Source organism: Monodon monoceros, unplaced genomic scaffold (genome assembly GCF_005190385.1).
Source record: "Monodon monoceros isolate NGI ecotype Baffin Bay Population unplaced genomic scaffold, NGI_Narwhal_1 Super_Scaffold_11, whole genome shotgun sequence".
Taxonomy (NCBI): Eukaryota; Metazoa; Chordata; class Mammalia; order Artiodactyla; family Monodontidae; genus Monodon; species Monodon monoceros.
In genome coordinates, this window is record NW_021703767.1 from 136,692,333 (window position 1) to 136,699,976 (window position 7,644).

General features: G+C 45.5%; 1 pseudogene; it reads right to left on the bottom strand.

Annotated features, from left to right (window-relative positions):
• Positions 1-248: 248 nt before the first annotated feature.
• The window catches only part of LOC114890376, a 39,922-nt pseudogene continuing 32,526 nt past the window's right edge, over positions 249-7,644 (bottom strand).

The following is a 7,644-nucleotide window of genomic DNA, read 5'->3' on the forward strand; positions in this document are numbered from 1 at the left end:
GACAATTTCTAAATACAGATTGAGTTAAAAGATTGTTCCAAAATCTGCTGCTTCATCAAAAGGCATTAAAACATTTCTTATGGCAGGAAAAGAGCCTATTAGTCTTTTAGTTGCTTGTGTCTGATATTAACAGGTAAGAAGAAACCAGGTAGGAAATGACTAACATACTGGAAATATTTGCACATACCAAAATACCACGACTTCATTTTCTTTGTATCTGAGCGGTCCTGGGAGGACCCTTGTGCTTCTCAGCAGGTGTGTGGTGTGCTCCATAGATTGGCATCAGTGATCTGGCCATCATACTCTGCCATCTTCTTGAGGATGTAGGGGATTATGCTGTCTATGGAAACACTGACAATGAGATCAGTAAAAAAAGTTCTTCGGTTATGTTAGAGCTCATCAGCCTGAGGGCCAGCAGGCGGTTGAGAATCTGGACCAATCAGTAGGTGTCTTCTGGGTAGGTTTTCTGAAAATAATCCTGCAACTCCATCTGTGCCTTTCTTGGAATTTTAAAATCTGGCTTGTGCTGGCCAAACCTGGATGATGGGGGGTAAAGAAAACTACAGCTTTAAGGTATGCAGACTCATAGATGTCTTCTATACCCAGCTTTGCCATACTTTTACACACCTCCTGAAGCTTCCAAATGTGCTCCACGACTTGCTTTATCTGCTTGCCAGAAAGTTTATCTTCCTGGATATCTTCTGCAGCCGATTGACTATGGCCACAAGGTAATGGAAAAACTCATGATCTGGGCCAGTCCAGGGGTGAAGAGCTCATTTCAGCAGGCTTGCAACAGGCTGGTTTTGCAGTCCTTCCCAAGTGCCTGAAGGGCTGGGGTTGACCTGGCCCAGTGCATGGAGAGGAAAAGCAGGCAGAACGTAGACTTGCAGAGGTAGTACACATTGAGATACTCTAGAATTGGGCTCGTCATGTGAGGTGAGTGTTTAAAAGGAGGAGGGCTTGGACCTGAATGATGAGTGTGGACTGGTCTCTACTGATGACATAGATGTTCCCTCCTCCACTGGTGTCTATCCCACCTGCCAGGCTTGGAGGCAAGGAGCTGTGTCGTATTAAGTGCTTTAGCTAAGGTATTACATGCCCGAGTAATCTCACTTGCAGATTGGTCCTCCTACTGTATTTCTGAAGCATCACCACTGTTAAGGGATTCACTCAGGTTGACAAAGGAGGTTACTCCATTTGCCAGTGTGCCCAGAGCTGCTTGTTTCAGCCTCGGAATCCGTGGTCAGGAGAAGGGTACCATCCTCATATATGAAAGGCTGCATCCAGTTCACAAGCATCCCGAATCAAGACCTATTTGTCTTGATCTACTTTGTCTGCCACAAATGTGGGAGTGGCTATCAGAGGATTTCTGGATCCTTCTGGATAAAGATTTTTCTCAGTTGAAGCAACACAATTGCTTGGTTTTTCCCTTTGCACATCAAAGGGCTTCTGTTCACTAATCCCAAACTCCTAATTTATCCCTCCCCCCATCCTTCCCCTTTTGGCAAGTTTGTTTTCTATGTCTGTGGGTCTGGGAACTTTGATCTTGTACATCTGTGGAGGAGTGTTCACGGAGGATGCTTGTGGTTCATTACCTGTACGTGGGCAGACTGCTGAAGTGTGATTTCTTGCACGTGGCTTTCTTCTTCGTCAAATTTCACGTGTAGAACACAGTACTCAGTAATGTTGTCTACACAGTAGATTTGTGACAGAGTTTTTGGGGCACTTGGGCTGTTGGTAGGTACCTTCATTAAGTGGCTCTTAGTGTTTGAGGGCCGTTGCTCTGGGGAGACATGCCACAATGTTATTCAAGAACCTTATTTCAGGGGCTTCCCTGGTGGTGCAGTGGTTGAGAGTCCGCCTGCCGATGCAGGGGATGCGGGTTCGTGCCCTGGTCTGGGAGGATCCCACAGGCCGCGGAACAGCTGGGCCCGTGAGCCATGGCTGCTGAGCCTGCGCATCCGGAGCCTGTGCTCCGCAACGGGAGAGTCCCGCGTATGGCAAAAAAAAAAAAAAAAAAAGAACCTTTTTTCAGAATTATATAAACCATCATTATAACCTGTATTACACGCTAATGAAATACAAATACTCAAATAAAACATAATCTATGTTGATATGCATTTTGTGGTCTGTTTGTGTAATTAAAGTGATTGTGTATTAATCCTTCACATGCTATTCTGAAGTCAGTGCACAGTCCCCATCCCTCTGAATTTTGGGACAGCAGGCTTTCCTTTTCATGAGTCAGCTGGTCAAGAAAGGTCAGAAGAGCTGAAGTAAGGAGACAGCGAGGGATTATTCTATGACACTAATGACTCGACTGTATCATTTTTTTTAAATTTATTTTTTAGTTATTAATTTTTGGCTGCATTGGGTCTTTGTTGCTGTGCGCGTGCCTTCTCTAGTTGTGGCAAGCAGGGGCTACTCTTCGTTGCGGTGCAGGGGTTTCTCATTGCGGTGGCTTCTCTTGTTGAGGAGCACGAGCTCTAGGTGAGCAGGCTTCAGTAGTTGTGGCTCGCGGGCTCAGTAGTTGTGGCTTGTGGGCTCTAGAGCGCAGGCTCAGTAGTTGTGGCGCACGGGCTTCGCTGCTCCGCGGCATGTGGGATCTTCCCGGACCAGGGCTTGAACCAGTGTCCCCTGCATTAGCAGGCAGATTCTTAACCACTGCGCCACCAGGGAAGCCATCGAATGTATCAGTTTACCATTCTTTGGGGATCCGAAAGAGGAGGGGGTAGAGGGGAAGGTCTCAGGAAGAACAATTTTTTGCAGTTAAAACTATTACCACTTCCTCCTACATGATATTCCAAATCCTGACTACTCTGAGGATGTCACCCTACTTTTTGAAACTAACAGGGAAGGGAGAACCAGAAATGTGGAAAAGGATTAGAACATGACTTTAAGTGTCTTATAGGAAAGCATTTCTATTTTATTTCTTGAGAAAATGTAAACATTATCTTAAATAAAATAATTTAAACCTTTCAAACAGTTGGAAATAGATGTTAAATGTATTTGTTAAATTGCTTATGATTCATTAATTCTCAAATATTAAATGTTAACCCATAAAAAGTTTTAAAACTTTTAAAAGTTTTAAATCTAATGTTTTAAGAGAGGGGTTGGTTTTATGATCTGGAAACTTAATTTAATTTTTTATGAATGAAAAGTTCATTGAAGGTTTTCCTCTGGAACAGTTTCATAAAGAAGAGGACAGGACAAATATCTACAAGTATTAATAGTCTTATATTGAAAAAGTTATTAGTATTTTAATAAAATCGATACATTGTTTTGTGCTAATAATAACTAGAATACTTTAAAACTAGTTAAAGTTATTAGTAATTTAATAAAATCAATACATTGTATTGTACTAATAATAACTGGAAACTTTAAAACTAGTTTCTATTTTTTGTGTCATCTTTTCAAAGGATTTTTTGTTCTGTTTGGTTTGTATTAAATTTTTAACCTTTCTTGCTTTGAAACAATTTCAGATTTACAGAAAATTCGCAAAAGTAGTGCAAAGATCTATAGAGCTCTGTATATCCTTCAGCCAGATTTTCAAAATGTTGATATTGTTCGTATTTGCATTCTTTTACTCTCTGTCTCTCTACATGCACACACACACACACATACACACACACAAATACATACACATACATTGACGGTGGGTTTTAGTTTTTCCTGAACTACTTGAAAATAAGTTGCATACGTGATGCCCTGTAACCCTTAATATTTAGAGTGTATTTACAATGCAAAAATCAAAACTATGAAATTGACATTCATCTAACATGACCATATAATCCACACATCCCACTCAAAGTTTGCCTATTTTCTCCAAAATTTCCTTTATGAGTTCAAGATCCAACCCTGGATCATGCATTGCATTTAGTTGTCACTCCAACTTGGAACAGTTTCTAAACCTTTGTCTTTCATGACTATAACATTTAAAAAAATTTTTTAATTTTCTATTTTGTTATTATAAAAAGTACTTTTCAGGCTTCCCTGGTGGCACAGTGGTTAAGAATCTGCCTGCCAATGCAGGGGACACGGGTTCCAGCCCTGGTCTGGGAAGATCCCACATGCCACGGAGCAGCTAAGCCTGTGCACCACAACTACTGGGCCTGTGCTCTAGAGCCCGTGAGCCACAACTACTGAGCCTGCATGCTGCAACTAATGAAGTCCACACGTCTAGAGCCCGTGCTCCACAACAAGAGAAGCCACCACAATGAGAAGCCTGAGCACCGCAACAAAGAGTAGTCCCTGCTTGCTGCAACTAGAGAAAGCCCGTGCTCAGCAACAAAGACCCAATGGCGGCCTGTGCCTCTGCGCCGACCCACCTCCCGCCTCTCCAGGAGACTCTCCTAGACCAGAAGTACTGTCTCTGGCCTGACGGGTTTTAATGCCACAACTAACCGCGTCTTCTGAGTGTGGATCCCTAAAGTGCCCTCCAAGGAAGGAGCCCCAGGAAGTCAGTCCTTGGGACCGTCTGGGAACAGACTGGAAACAACCGTCCAGCCTCTCCCGTCTCCATTCTCCTTGTGCTCAGCTTGAATTAGAAGCGTCGGTACCAGCCCCCAGTTTCAGATGCTGTTCTCCAATTGGTCAACCATGTGATCCGGTGCAGTTTTCCTTTAAAAATGAGTCATGTCCTAATGACATTGAGAGCAGAAACACACAACAGATAAGACGGTTCAGTAAGAGACACTAAAATCAAATTAAGAAAATACCGCTGAAAAGAAGAAAGATGGCGGAAGAGTAAGACGCGGAGATCGCCTTCCTCCCCACGGATACACCAGAAATACATCTACACGTGGAACAACTCCTACAGAACACCTACTGAAGGCTGGCAGAAGACCTCAGACCTCCCAAAAGGCAAGAAACTCCCCACGTACCTGGGTAGGGCAAAAGAAAAAAAAGAAAAAACAGAGACAAAAGAATAAGGACGGAACCTGCACCAGTGGGAGGGAGCTGTGAAGGAGGAAAAGTATCCACACACTAAGAAGCCCCTCCGCGGGCGGAGACTGCGGGAGGCGGAGGGGGGAGCTTCGGGACCGCGGAGCAGTGCACAGCGACGGGTGCGGAGGGCAAAGCGGGGAGATTCCCGCACAGAGGATCGGTGCCGACTGGCACTCACCAGCCCGAGAGGCTTGTCTGCTCACCCGCCGGGGCGGGCGGGGCTGCGAGCTGAGGTTCGGGTTTCGGTTTTGGACGGAGCCCAGGGAGAGGACTGGAGTTGGCGGCTTGAACATAGCCTGAAGGGGTTAGTGCACCACGACTAGCCGGGAGGGAGTTCGGGGAAAAGCCTGCACCTGCCGAAGAGGCAAGAGACTTTTTCTTCCCTCTTTGTTTCCTGGTGCGCGAGGAGAGGGGTTTAAGAGCGCTGCTTAAAGGAACTCCAGAGACGGGCGCGAGCCGCGGCTAAAAGCGCGAACCCCAGAGACGGGCGCGAGCCGCGGCTAAAAGAGCGAACCCCAGAGACGGGCGCGAGCCGCGGCTAAAAGCGCGAACCCCAGAGACGGGCGCGAGCCGCGGCTAAAAGCGCGGACCCCAGAGACGGGCGGGAGACGCTAAGGCTGCTGCTGCCGCCACCAAGGGGCCTGTGTGCGAGCACAGGTCACTCTCCACACCCCTCTTCCGCGGAGCCTGTGCAGCCCGCCACTGCCAGGTTCCCAGGAACCAGGGACAACTTCCCCGGGAGAACGCACGGCGGGCCTCAGGCTGGTGCAACGTCACGCCGGCCTCTGCCGCAACGTCACGCCGCCTCTGACGCCGCAGGCCCGCCCCGCACGCAGTGCCCCTCCTTCCGCCCCCCACCCCCGGCCTGAGTGAGCCAGAGCCCCCGAATCAGCGGCTCCTTTAACCCTGTCCTGTCTGAGCAAAAAACAGACGCCCTCCAGCGACCTACACGCAGAGGCAGGGCCAAATCCAAAGCTGAGCTCCTGTGAGCTGTGAGAACAAAGAAGAGAAAGGGAAATCTCTCCCAGCAGCCTCAGAAGCAGCGGATTAAAGCTCCACAATCAACTTGATATACCCTGCATCTGTGGAATACCTGAATAGACAGCGAATCATCCCAAATTGAAGAGGTGGAATTTAGGAGCGAGATCTATGATTTTTTTCCCTTTTCCTCTTTTTGTGAATGTGTACGTGTATGCTTCTGTGTGAGATCTTGTCTGTATACTCTTGCTTCCACCATTTGTCCTAGGGCTCTATCCGTCCATGGTTTTTAAAAAAAATTTTTTTCCTCAATAATTAATTTTAATTGTAATAACTTTATTATACTTTACCTTCGTTCTTTCTTTCTTTCTTTCCTTCCTTCCTTCCCTCCTTTAGACAACGAATCACCCCAAATTGAGGAGGTGGTCTCTGAGAGCAAGATTTATGATTTTTCCCCCTTTACCTCTTTTTGTGAAGGTGTATATGTATGCTTCTGTGTAATATTTTCTCTGTATAGCTTTACTTCCAACATTTGCCCTAAGGTTCTATCCGGCCCTTTTTTTTTTTTTTTCCTAAATATTTTTTAATTCAATAACTATATTATACTTTATTTTATTTTTACTGTATCTTCTTTCTTTCTGTCTTTTTTCCTTCTTTCCCTCCTTCCTTCCTTCCTTCCTTCCTTCCTTCCTTCCTTCCTCCCTCCCTCCCTCCCTCCCTCCTTTCTTTCCTTCTTTGCTTCTTTCTTCCTTCCCTCCTTTCCTCCTTTCCTTCTTTCTTTCCTCATACTTCTACTAATTCTCTCTACTTTTTCTCCCTTTTATTCTGAGCCGTGTGGATGAAAGGCTCTTGGTGCTACAGCCAGGAGTCAGGGCTCTGCCTCTGAGGTAGGAGAGCCAACTTCAGGACACTGGTCAACAAGAGACCTCCCAGCTTCACATAATATTAAACGGCGGAAATCTCCCAGTGACCTCCATCTTAACACCAGCACCCAGCTTCACTCAACGACCAGCAAGCCACAGTGCTAGACAACCTATGCCAAACAACTAGCAAAACAGGAACACAACCCCACCCATTAGCAGAGAGGCTGCCTAAAATAATAATAAGTCCACGGACACCCCAAAACACCACCAGACGTGGACCTGCCCACTAGAGAGACAAGATCCAGCCTCATCCACCAGAACGCAGGCACTAGTCCCCTCCACCAGAAAGCCTACACAACCCACTGAACCAACCTTAGCCACTGGAGACAGACATCAAAAACAACAGGAACTACGAACCTGCAGCCTGCAAAAAGGAGACCCCAAACACAGTAAGACAAGCAAAATGAGAAGACAGAAAAACACACAGCAGATGAAGGAGCAAGATAAAAATGCACCAGACCTAAAAAATGAAGAGAAAATAGACAGTCTACCTAAAAAGAATTCAGAATAATGATAGTAAAGATGATCCAAAATCTTGGAAATAGAATGGACAAAATGCAAGAAACATTTAACAAGGACCTAGAAGAAATAAAGATGAAACAAGCAACGATGAACAACACAATAAATGAAATTAAAAATACTCTAGATGAGATCAACAGTAGAATAACTGAGGCAGAAGAACGGATAAGTGACCTGGAATATAAAATAGTGGAAATAACTACTGCAGAGCAGAATAAAGAAAAAAGAATGAAAAGAACTGAGGACAGTCTCAGAGACCTCTGGGACAACATTAAACGCA